Source organism: Phyllobates terribilis, unplaced genomic scaffold, assembly GCF_046119375.1.
Source record: "Phyllobates terribilis strain yellow unplaced genomic scaffold, ASM4611937v1 Scaffold_5__5_contigs__length_657084704, whole genome shotgun sequence".
Taxonomy (NCBI): Eukaryota; Metazoa; Chordata; class Amphibia; order Anura; family Dendrobatidae; genus Phyllobates; species Phyllobates terribilis.
In genome coordinates this window covers 99,162,014-99,174,745 of record NW_027362765.1, presented here as the reverse complement: position 1 = coordinate 99,174,745, position 12,732 = coordinate 99,162,014, and the positions used below count along the sequence as shown (strand labels likewise).

General features: G+C 43.3%; 6 non-coding genes across 6 annotated transcripts; all 6 read right to left on the bottom strand.

The window, feature by feature from the left end:
• Positions 1-34: 34 nt before the first annotated feature.
• On the bottom strand, positions 35-225 carry LOC141149704 (U2 spliceosomal RNA). Its single transcript, XR_012245993.1, has one exon. It is a non-coding gene; the product is annotated as a U2 spliceosomal RNA (small nuclear RNA).
• A 1,115-nt stretch (positions 226-1,340) lies between these two features.
• LOC141150010 (U2 spliceosomal RNA) lies at positions 1,341-1,531 on the bottom strand. The gene has a single exon (XR_012246284.1). It is a non-coding gene; the product is annotated as a U2 spliceosomal RNA (small nuclear RNA).
• Positions 1,532-2,649: 1,118 nt separating this feature from the next.
• On the bottom strand, positions 2,650-2,840 carry LOC141150757 (U2 spliceosomal RNA). Its single transcript, XR_012246877.1, has one exon. It is a non-coding gene; the product is annotated as a U2 spliceosomal RNA (small nuclear RNA).
• A 6,171-nt stretch (positions 2,841-9,011) lies between these two features.
• Positions 9,012-9,202, bottom strand: LOC141274191 (U2 spliceosomal RNA). Its single transcript, XR_012322479.1, has one exon. It is a non-coding gene; the product is annotated as a U2 spliceosomal RNA (small nuclear RNA).
• A 1,115-nt stretch (positions 9,203-10,317) lies between these two features.
• On the bottom strand, positions 10,318-10,508 carry LOC141149939 (U2 spliceosomal RNA). Its single transcript, XR_012246216.1, has one exon. It is a non-coding gene; the product is annotated as a U2 spliceosomal RNA (small nuclear RNA).
• Positions 10,509-11,626: 1,118 nt separating this feature from the next.
• LOC141274189 (U2 spliceosomal RNA) lies at positions 11,627-11,817 on the bottom strand. Its single transcript, XR_012322477.1, has one exon. It is a non-coding gene; the product is annotated as a U2 spliceosomal RNA (small nuclear RNA).
• Between the last annotated feature and the right edge of the window lie 915 nt (positions 11,818-12,732).

Sequence of the window (12,732 nt, the reverse complement as noted above, 5' to 3'; positions counted from 1 at the left end):
TCAATTCTTTCTGATTTTAGAAACTGCATTAAAGAAGGGGTGCACCGGTCCTGGAGATACAGCAATACCAGGTCAATGCGTGGAGTGGACAGAGCAAGCTCTTTTTCCATCTCCCTGTTCTAAAAATCCATTTAATATATGGTCCCCAGATAGGGGACGTATCAGATATTAAACTGATAAGAACAGATACTACACTTGATCTTAGCCAAAAGGCCGAGAAGCGATAACCAGAATTGGTTTCAAACTACGGAGCCACCCAAGGATCCTGAAAAGTCCATTTGTCGAGATGAGCTCCTGGACTCCCGTTAAGAAGACATGTTGTCAACCTCTAGATCCCTTACATGCCTGCACTTTACGGCTTGCTGCTGCTGCAATCCACGCGTTTTAGATCTGCATAACTCCACCTCTTTAAACACAGCACCTTCACCCCCTGCTGTTCCCACCCGCCTCAACACCGTTGGAAGGGAGGAGAACCAATTAAGGCGGGGGGTGGGGTGGAACGAGCAGCTGTCTACCCTTAGCAGGAGGGCTCCTGATTACATACCTCTCCTGCTGCTGCTGCTGCTGGCTGTCCAGCAGCAGACTGAAGGTGGCTGCTGCTGTGCACAGGTATATAAAGGCTCAGAGCCTATTATGACACGCGCAGCCAGCGTTCCATTGCCACATTCCATCTACTGCAGGCAGGATACCTGGCTGGCTGAATGTCGCTGAGAAGCTCACAGAGACCGCCATAAGCAACAGTTTAACAGAATGCCACAGACTAATCAACCAAACTTTTTGGGTTGGGTTCTCTTTTATAGTCTGCAGGCATTAAATGAAAGAAGTCAGTGTTCCAGCAGAAGGAGACAACGTTTCAGAAAAGGCATTGTAGCAAACCAAAAAAGAAATTTTAAGCGCAGCAGAGTAACCAGCGCACATACCTGTTAGCTCAGGTGAGTTTAAAAGGCTGCTGTTGATAACAAGGGCATTTGCTAAATAGATGGTGTGTGTGCAACAATATACTGAAAGGTCAATTATATTGGGCAGCTTATCTCACCACCTGTAGTTATTTAGGTGAAAGCTCCAAAATGCTTGCCTAATATGTCTGTTTATCCAAAAGGAAGTAAAAAGGGAGAGCTAGAAAGATAGCATTGCATCACATTACATGGCAATGCAATGCACAGTTGCTGAAGTTGAACCAAAATGAGCTTGTAATCTGGCTTCTGCAACTTTGAACATGAAAAATCCAATGAGGAGAAGAAAAGCAAAGCCAAAGAGTCCATCCCAAAATCCGACAAACAAGCAAAATGAACAAAAAACATTGAATTCAATTCTTTCTGATTTTAGAAACTGCATTAAAGAAGGGGTGCACCGGTCCTGGAGATACTGCAATACCAGGTCAATGCGTGGAGTGGACAGAGAAAGCTCTTTTTCCATCTCCCTGTTCTAAAAATCCATTTAATATATGGTCCCCAGATAGGGGACGTATCAGATATTAAACTGATAAGAACAGATACTACACTTGATCTTAGCCAAAAGGCCGAGAAGCGATAACCAGAATTGGTTTCAAACTACGGAGCCACCCAAGGATCCTGAAAAGTCCATTTGTGGAGATGAGCTCCTGGACTCCCGTTAAGAAGACATGTTGTCAACCTCTAGATCCCTTACATGCCTGCACTTTTCGGCTTGCTGCTGCTGCAATCCACGCATTTTAGATCTGCATAACTCCACCTCTTTAAACACAGCACCTTCACCCCCTGCTGTTCCCACCCGCCTCAACACCGTTGGAAGGGAGGAGAACCAATTAAGGCGGGGGGTGGGGTGGAACGAGCAGCTGTCTACCCTTAGCAGGAGGGCTCCTGATTACATACCTCTCCTGCTGCTGCTGCTGCTGCTGGCTGTCCAGCAGCAGACTGAAGGTGGCTGCTGCTGTGCACAGGTATATAAAGGCTCAGAGCCTATTATGACACGCGCAGCCAGCGTTCCATTGCCACATTCCATCTACTGCAGGCAGGATACCTGGCTGGCTGAATGTCGCTGAGAAGCTCACAGAGACCGCCATAAGCAACAGTTTAACAGAATGCCACAGACTAATCAACCAAACTTTTTGGGTTGGGTTCTCTTTTATAGTCTGCAGGCATTAAATGAAAGAAGTCAGTGTTCCAGCAGAAGGAGACAACGTTTCAGAAAAGGCATTGTAGCAAACCAAAAAAGAAATTTTAAGCGCAGCAGAGTAACCAGCGCACATACCTGTTAGCTCAGGTGAGTTTAAAAGGCTGCTGTTGATAACAAGGGCATTTGCTAAATAGATGGTGTGTGTGCAACAATATACTGAAAGGTCAATTATATTGTGCAGCTTATCTCACCACCTGTAGTTATTTAGGTGAAAGCTCCAAAATGCTTGCCTAATATGTCTGTTTATCCAAAAGGAAGTAAAAAGGGAGAGCTAGAAAGATAGCATTGCATCACATTACATGGCAATGCAATGCACAGTTGCTGAAGTTGAACCAAAATGAGCTTGTAATCTGGCTTCTGCAACTTTGAACATGAAAAATCCAATGAGGAGAAGAAAAGCAAAGCCAAAGAGTCCATCCCAAAATCCGACAAACAAGCAAAATGAACAAAAAACATTGAATTCAATTCTTTCTGATTTTAGAAACTGCATTAAAGAAGGGGTGCACCGGTCCTGGAGATACTGCAATACCAGGTCAATGCGTGGAGTGGACAGAGCAAGCTCTTTTTCCATCTCCCTGTTCTAAAAATCCATTTAATATATGGTCCCCAGATAGGGGACGTATCAGATATTAAACTGATAAGAACAGATTTTTTTTTTTTTTTTTTTTTTTTTTCCCATGTCAGATTGGCTGTGCTTTATCAAATTGGCTCATGCAAGCTTGTATGATAGGCAACCTCTCATCATATCATGGATTTTTTATTTTTTTTTTTTTTTTATAAAATTTTTTAAAGGATTTTGAATTGAACCAAAAAGGAACTACAACAAAATTACTTATTCTATTTGTACTTTACAAGAAATCTCCATTTCTTGAACTTCCATATTCCTTCTGCATCAATAATATTTCCACACTTTTTATCCCATAGATAGATCACATACATCCTTGACAGAATCAACTTTAAACACTCATTTACCGACATTGTTTTCCTTTTAAACACTAACAAGTTTCTTGCATCCCATAAACTTTCTATCACACACACTGTCAAAAGCCACAGAACTCTGTCTTTGAACCTACTACAAGCACCCATACCGAACATTGCAACCTTCCAATTTACATACGTCACTCCTGCCAGTTCATTACATAGACTTCCCATACCTTTCCACACATCATATGCAAAATCACAATCCCATACCAAGTGTCTAATATACTCTTTTGCACCACATCCATCTCTCGGACATACTTCTGTCCTGATCAAATCACGCCTCTTTTGTACCTCCCTCACAGGCAAAATGTCATGCAACATCATCCATGCAATGTCTTTCTGTCTATTTGACATACCTTGTGTTCCTAATTTCTTCCACATATCAGATACATCCTCACCTCTCAACCCCACAATGTTACAAACAATCTCTCTATCTCGCACCTTCATGATCACTTTTTTCTTATTCCTAAACTCATTCATACCTACAGACAGCAAATCAAACTTTCTGATGAATTTCTCTACAATTTCATACCATACAGGACAATTAAAAGCAACCGGCACTGTGGCATCTCTCTGAAACCAATTCAAACCATAAAACATCCAACCAGCAGAATACTTCATCATGCAAGCACATTTATTATCCTTCCCCAAACATACCACAATCATTTTCACGTAACTCACACCTAAAAAGAACTCAACATTTGGAAAATCTAGGCCACCATTCACACATATCTTATAAACATGCTCTCTCTTCAACTTCTCCATACGACTTCCCCAAAGGAAGTTAAAGATTATTTTCTCTGTTTTTCTGATCTTCCTAGATGCAGCGGGGTACACATTTGCCACAAACAACAGGATCGGCAATACTACTGCTTTGATGATTAACACCTTACCTGTCAAAGTTAGTTCCCTCATCCTCCAAAAGTTCAACTTCTGCTCCATTCTCTTCCCACAATCATCCCAGCTTTCATTTCCCTTTAGATTTTCATTAAATTTAATCCCTAATACCTTAATTGCCCCTTCCTCACACGTTACCTCATCCATCTTGATGTTGTTATCTCCAAAGCATTTAAAGGAGCATTTTCCCCAATTTACTCTAAACGCTGAGGCACTACAAAACATGCTTAACATTAATCTGGCCCTATTCATTGCAGCCATGTTTTCATTCACTATCACCACATCATCCATATATCCCAAAATTCTCACATCTTTTCCTCCACTCCCAGGAATCAGCACACCTCTCATGACCTTATCTTTCCTTACCATACACAAAAAAACCTCAATCACACTTATAAACAGAATAGGGGACATGGGACACCCCTGCCGCACTCCAGACTTAACCCAAACCTTATCACTCAACCACCCGTTCACCAGAAACTCACTTGACACATTACTGTACAGACTTCTCACACAACTCACAAAATTTCTAGAAAACCCCATCCTCGCCAAAACATTAAACATGAAAAAATGCGACACTCTGTCAAAAGCCTTCTCAAAATCTACTGAAAACAACATACATTTCTGTTTGCGACTCAAACAATCACCAATCACATCCCTCAACAAAATCAAGTTGTCATTCATACTCCTACCAGGTATTGAACACACTGGATCCTCTCCGATCACACGATCAATTACATTACGCATCCTATTTGCGAGTAATTTGCTGAAAACTTTATAATCCACATTCAAAAGGGTAATAGGCCTCCAATTTCCCAAATCCTTTCGATCACCCTTCTTGTGAATCAGAACAACTACCCCTTCTCTCATAGATTCACTCAAAACATTATTCTGAAAAATATACCGACATACCTCAAGTAAGTCTTTACCCAAAGTATCCCATTCTTTCATATACAACTCTACAGGCAAACCATCTTTTCCAGGAGTCTTATTTTTACTTGCAGACATCACCACCATCTTCACTTCATCTAGTACAATCTCATCATCCAGCAGCTCACCCTCATCCTCACTCAAATGTCCTTCCAATTTTCCCAACACATCATTCATCATCCCCTCATCAATCCATTTTGACCCATACAACTCCTTGTAAAACAATTCAACCTCTTTCATCACCTCCTTCCCCTTGACATACACACCATTCACATTCTTCACCTCATCCATATCCACTTTCTTCCCAAACACTTTTTTGAAAAAGAACCTAGTACATTTTTCATTTTTTTCCAAATGCTCAATTTTGGACCTGTAAATGATTTCTTTGCCCTTCTCATTAATAAAGTTTTTAATATCATTTCTCACCTGACACATCAAATCATCCACTTCAATTCCAATCATTCTTAGTTTCCTCAGCCACTCTAACTTCATACTTAACTCATTAAATTTCTTCCTGTTATTGGCTCCTTTCCTCTTTCCCCATTTCTTGAAGAAAAAACTTATTTCCTTCTTCATCCAGTCCCACCATTCCAGCACATTCACAAAATCCCTCTTCCGATCCTTCCACTTCACATACATCCTTCTGAAATCTTTCATAATCCTGTGATCCTCTAACAACCGCACATTTAGTTTCCACACACCTCTTCCATATGCAAAGGAAACTGTATCTTCCAAAAGTGCTCTCATACACACATGATCCGAAAAAATAACGTCATCCTGCTGGAACTTTTTACAAACAATATGATTAGAGAAAAGAATACGATCAATCCTCGATTCAATGCCCCCCCTATCTGCTTTATATGTGGCAGGAGGAGGTTTTCCCAACATTATCTCAGCAGCATCAACAAAAGAGAAATCCTCTATTAGATTTTTTAACTTTTTCCCAGTGACATCCACCTTTTCTCCTTCCGTCACACAATTAAAATCCCCAACACAAACAATGGGTATTTTCCCAGAAAGAAAAAAACACATCTTTTCAAAAAGCTCCAGCCTTTCTTCTTTTCCTACTGGGGCATACATATTAAGTATTTTAAATCTCCACCCTCTACAGTTTATTTCACATACCAAACACCTCCCAGCCTCCACAACTGTGTAAGATTCTATTTCCAACCCCCTATTCCCCAATAAAATCCCAACCCCACTGTTTTTATTTTCAACAGACCCCGACCAGACACATTGGCCTTGCGGCCACACGTTGTCGTCCAGAGATTCAGAAATCCCACATTCCTGTAAGCAATAAATATCTGCATGTAAATTTTTTAGAAAATCTAAAATCATAGTTCTTCTTGGTACTGATTTAATTTGTCTAACATTTAGTGACAGGATTGCCACTTGAGCAGCTTGGGAACCCATCTCTCAATTTGGTGAGGCAGGTCACGACAGCATGCCCATTTGTTCTTCATCCTAGTCCTTCTGGAGGGGGTACGCCGGATATGCAGACGGTGTAGCCCGCTCCTTCCCCTAAAAAAGGTTCATTTTGGGGATCAAGGGCTGTAGGGTACACTCTCATGGGGCTAATGCTTCCTACACTTAAAGGGGAAGGATTCCTCCTTTGTTTTTTTGGCGTGGATAACTCTTCCTCTTCTGAGTCCGCCTGTCTTCTGGATGTATGGTCCCCCTGACCACATTCACTCTCTGGGTCTGATGGACTCTCATCCCACTTTATAATTGGTGTTTTGGATAAGCTGGATTCCACATCTTCTTCACCTCCCATAGTAACTGCCATATTTGGCACATCAGCCTCTGCCTCCTGCACGGAGCTCACTTCCATACAGTCAGTTACTTCAGTCTGATGTTTATTTACTGCATGAACTCTGCTGCTTCCTTGAGTGTTTTGTGTGACTCTCAACCTAGTTGCCTCTGCTATAACCTCTGCACGCTGTCTGCATTTATCATCTTCTGCAAGTCTCCTCCTCTCCTCCACCTCTTCACTGGTCATCTCATCCAGCTCATCCTGTATAAACTCCGGCTGGGGAAGATCCACATTTCTCTGTGCAACACCCGCATAAGTTTTAGGTCTCAAATTACAGTCTTTGAAAGCGTGACCTTTCTCTCCACAGAGATTGCAGACTATCACATTTGTGCACTGGTTGCTAGAGTGGCCGACTTGGTTACATTTCCTGCACACATGCTCTGCAATAGAGGTACAGTCTGTTTGAGTATGTCCGTATCTCCAGCAATGTCTGCAGAATCTGGGTGCATTGGGAAAAAAGAGGTAGCCTCTCTCCCTGCCTATGGAGAAATTTGATGGAGGGTAATGAATTCCTCCAGGCTCATCCAGGCTCTCATGAAACTTCACCACAAACTTATATTTGCCTGACCAGAGCCCTGCTTCATTCAGTACTTTCACAGCAGGTTTGATAACTGTACAGTGCTTCCTCAAGAATATGTAAATCAGCTCCAGGGGCACATGGGGATTATACATAAACAGAGTAAGAGGCAACTCACCAGCAGAGTATAGGATAGTGAAAGTGAGTCCAGACAGCTCCTCCCTCTGCTTATTCATCTTCAGACAGGCATAGAAGTTGTTACAGGAAAACATTGTAGAAAAAACCAGGGTGAATTTGCATCTTGACTGCTGCAGGCAGAGGATTTCTTCTTTCTTCACCTCCAGTATTCCAAAAAGGACATCATTAACCACATGTCTCAGTGTGAATTTATCATCATCCACGGCATCACAATCGATCCGGATTCCATATTTTACCCGGGCTTCTCCGGGCTCCGCGAAGCGAATAACCGCCATGATCGCAGCTCGTTTCCTCTCACCTCCCTCCCAAAAGCAGCAAGCAGCATAAGCTGCTAGGCTAAGAGGGAGACACACAAGGATCCTCTCAGGCAAGACACTTGATCTTAGCCAAAAGGCCGAGAAGCGATAACCAGAATTGGTTTCAAACTACGGAGCCACCCAAGGATCCTGAAAAGTCCATTTGTGGAGATGAGCTCCTGGACTCCCGTTAAGAAGACATGTTGTCAACCTCTAGATCCCTTACATGCCTGCACTTTTCGGCTTGCTGCTGCTGCAATCCACGCGTTTTAGATCTGCATAACTCCACCTCTTTAAACACAGCACCTTCACCCCCTGCTGTTCCCACCCGCCTCAACACCGTTGGAAGGGAGGAGAACCAATTAAGGCGGGGGGTGGGGTGGAACGAGCAGCTGTCTACCCTTAGCAGGAGGGCTCCTGATTACATACCTCTCCTGCTGCTGCTGCTGCTGGCTGTCCAGCAGCAGACTGAAGGTGGCTGCTGCTGTGCACAGGTATATAAAGGCTCAGAGCCTATTATGACACGCGCAGCCAGCGTTCCATTGCCACATTCCATCTACTGCAGGCAGGATACCTGGCTGGCTGAATGTCGCTGAGAAGCTCACAGAGACCGCCATAAGCAACAGTTTAACAGAATGCCACAGACTAATCAACCAAACTTTTTGGGTTGGGTTCTCTTTTATAGTCTGCAGGCATTAAATGAAAGAAGTCAGTGTTCCAGCAGAAGGAGACAACGTTTCAGAAAAGGCATTGTAGCAAACCAAAAAAGAAATTTTAAGCGCAGCAGAGTAACCAGCGCACATACCTGTTAGCTCAGGTGAGTTTAAAAGGCTGCTGTTGATAACAAGGGCATTTGCTAAATAGATGGTGTGTGTGCAACAATATACTGAAAGGTCAATTATATTGTGCAGCTTATCTCACCACCTGTAGTTATTTAGGTGAAAGCTCCAAAATGCTTGCCTAATATGTCTGTTTATCCAAAAGGAAGTAAAAAGGGAGAGCTAGAAAGATAGCATTGCATCACATTACATGGCAATGCAATGCACAGTTGCTGAAGTTGAACCAAAATGAGCTTGTAATCTGGCTTCTGCAACTTTGAACATGAAAAATCCAATGAGGAGAAGAAAAGCAAAGCCAAAGAGTCCATCCCCAAATCCGACAAACAAGCAAAATGAACAAAAAACATTGAATTCAATTCTTTCTGATTTTAGAAACTGCATTAAAGAAGGGGTGCACCGGTCCTGGAGATACTGCAATACCAGGTCAATGCGTGGAGTGGACAGAGCAAGCTCTTTTTCCATCTCCCTGTTCTAAAAATCCATTTAATATATGGTCCCCAGATAGGGGACGTATCAGATATTAAACTGATAAGAACAGATACTACACTTGATCTTAGCCAAAAGGCCGAGAAGCGATAACCAGAATTGGTTTCAAACTACGGAGCCACCCAAGGATCCTGAAAAGTCCATTTGTGGAGATGAGCTCCTGGACTCCCGTTAAGAAGACATGTTGTCAACCTCTAGATCCCTTACATGCCTGCACTTTTCGGCTTGCTGCTGCTGCAATCCACGCGTTTTAGATCTGCATAACTCCACCTCTTTAAACACAGCACCTTCACCCCCTGCTGTTCCCACCCGCCTCAACACCGTTGGAAGGGAGGAGAACCAATTAAGGCGGGGGGTGGGGTGGAACGAGCAGCTGTCTACCCTTAGCAGGAGGGCTCCTGATTACATACCTCTCCTGCTGCTGCTGCTGCTGGCTGTCCAGCAGCAGACTGAAGTTGGCTGTTGCTGTGCACAGGTATATAAAGGCTCAGAGCCTATTATGACACGCGCAGCCAGCGTTCCATTGCCACATTCCATCTACTGCAGGCAGGATACCTGGCTGGCTGAATGTCGCTGAGAAGCTCACAGAGACCGCCATAAGCAACAGTTTAACAGAATGCCACAGACTAATCAACCAAACTTTTTGGGTTGGGTTCTCTTTTATAGTCTGCAGGCATTAAATGAAAGAAGTCAGTGTTCCAGCAGAAGGAGACAACGTTTCAGAAAAGGCATTGTAGCAAACCAAAAAAGAAATTTTAAGCGCAGCAGAGTAACCAGCGCACATACCTGTTAGCTCAGGTGAGTTTAAAAGGCTGCTGTTGATAACAAGGGCATTTGCTAAATAGATGGTGTGTGTGCAACAATATACTGAAAGGTCAATTATATTGTGCAGCTTATCTCACCACCTGTAGTTATTTAGGTGAAAGCTCCAAAATGCTTGCCTAATATGTCTGTTTATCCAAAAGGAAGTAAAAAGGGAGAGCTAGAAAGATAGCATTGCATCACATTACATGGCAATGCAATGCACAGTTGCTGAAGTTGAACCAAAATGAGCTTGTAATCTGGCTTCTGCAACTTTGAACATGAAAAATCCAATGAGGAGAAGAAAAGCAAAGCCAAAGAGTCCATCCCCAAATCCGACAAACAAGCAAAATGAACAAAAAACATTGAATTCAATTCTTTCTGATTTTAGAAACTGCATTAAAGAAGGGGTGCACCGGTCCTGGAGATACTGCAATACCAGGTCAATGCGTGGAGTGGACAGAGCAAGCTCTTTTTCCATCTCCCTGTTCTAAAAATCCATTTAATATATGGTCCCCAGATAGGGGACGTATCAGATATTAAACTGATAAGAACAGATACGACACTTGATCTTAGCCAAAAGGCCGAGAAGCGATAACCAGAATTGGTTTCAAACTACGGAGCCACCCAAGGATCCTGAAAAGTCCATTTGTGGAGATGAGCTCCTGGACTCCCGTTAAGAAGACATGTTGTCAACCTCTAGATCCCTTACATGCCTGCACTTTTCGGCTTGCTGCTGCTGCAATCCACGCGTTTTAGATCTGCATAACTCCACCTCTTTAAACACAGCACCTTCACCCCCTGCTGTTCCCACCCGCCTCAACACCGTTGGAAGGGAGGAGAACCAATTAAGGCGGGGGGTGGGGTGGAACGAGCAGCTGTCTACCCTTAGCAGGAGGGCTCCTGATTACATACCTCTCCTGCTGCTGCTGCTGCTGCTGGCTGTCCAGCAGCAGACTGAAGGTGGCTGCTGCTGTGCACAGGTATATAAAGGCTCAGAGCCTATTATGACACGCGCAGCCAGCGTTCCATTGCCACATTCCATCTACTGCAGGCAGGATACCTGGCTGGCTGAATGTCGCTGAGAAGCTCACAGAGACCGCCATAAGCAACAGTTTAACAGAATGCCACAGACTAATCAACCAAACTTTTTGAGTTGGGTTCTCTTTTATAGTCTGCAGGCATTAAATGAAAGAAGTCAGTGTTCCAGCAGAAGGAGACAACGTTTCAGAAAAGGCATTGTAGCAAACCAAAAAAGAAATTTTAAGCGCAGCAGAGTAACCAGCGCACATACCTGTTAGCTCAGGTGAGTTTAAAAGGCTGCTGTTGATAACAAGGGCATTTGCTAAATAGATGGTGTGTGTGCAACAATATACTGAAAGGTCAATTATATTGTGCAGCTTATCTCACCACCTGTAGTTATTTAGGTGAAAGCTCCAAAATGCTTGCCTAATATGTCTGTTTATCCAAAAGGAAGTAAAAAGGGAGAGCTAGAAAGATAGCATTGCATCACATTACATGGCAATGCAATGCACAGTTGCTGAAGTTGAACCAAAATGAGCTTGTAATCTGGCTTCTGCAACTTTGAACATGAAAAATCCAATGAGGAGAAGAAAAGCAAAGCCAAAGAGTCCATCCCCAAATCCGACAAACAAGCAAAATGAACAAAAAACATTGAATTCAATTCTTTCTGATTTTAGAAACTGCATTAAAGAAGGGGTGCACCGGTCCTGGAGATACTGCAATACCAGGTCAATGCGTGGAGTGGACAGAGCAAGCTCTTTTTCCATCTCCCTGTTCTAAAAATCCATTTAATATATGGTCCCCAGATAGGGGACGTATCAGATATTAAACTGATAAGAACAGATACTACACTTGATCTTAGCCAAAAGGCCGAGAAGCGATAACCAGAATTGGTTTCAAACTACGGAGCCACCCAAGGATCCTGAAAAGTCCATTTGTGGAGATGAGCTCCTGGACTCCCGTTAAGAAGACATGTTGTCAACCTCTAGATCCCTTACATGCCTGCACTTTTCGGCTTGCTGCTGCTGCAATCCACGCGTTTTACATCTGCATAACTCCACCTCTTTAAACACAGCACCTTCACCCCCTGCTGTTCCCACCCGCCTCAACACCGTTGGAAGGGAGGAGAACCAATTAAGGCGGGGGGTGGGGTGGAACGAGCAGCTGTCTACCCTTAGCAGGAGGGCTCCTGATTACATACCTCTCCTGCTGCTGCTGCTGCTGCTGGCTGTCCAGCAGCAGACTGAAGGTGGCTGCTGCTGTGCACAGGTATATAAAGGCTCAGAGCCTATTATGACACGCGCAGCCAGCGTTCCATTGCCACATTCCATCTACTGCAGGCAGGATACCTGGCTGGCTGAATGTCGCTGAGAAGCTCACAGAGACCGCCATAAGCAACAGTTTAACAGAATGCCACAGACTAATCAACCAAACTTTTTGGGTTGGGTTCTCTTTTATAGTCTGCAGGCATTAAATGAAAGAAGTCAGTGTTCCAGCAGAAGGAGACAACGTTTCAGAAAAGGCATTGTAGCAAACCAAAAAAGAAATTTTAAGCGCAGCAGAGTAACCAGCGCACATACCTGTTAGCTCAGGTGAGTTTAAAAGGCTGCTGTTGATAACAAGGGCATTTGCTAAATAGATGGTGTGTGTGCAACAATATACTGAAAGGTCAATTATATTGTGCAGCTTATCTCACCACCTGTAGTTATTTAGGTGAAAGCTCCAAAATGCTTGCCTAATATGTCTGTTTATCCAAAAGGAAGTAAAAAGGGAGAGCTAGAAAGATAGCATTGCATC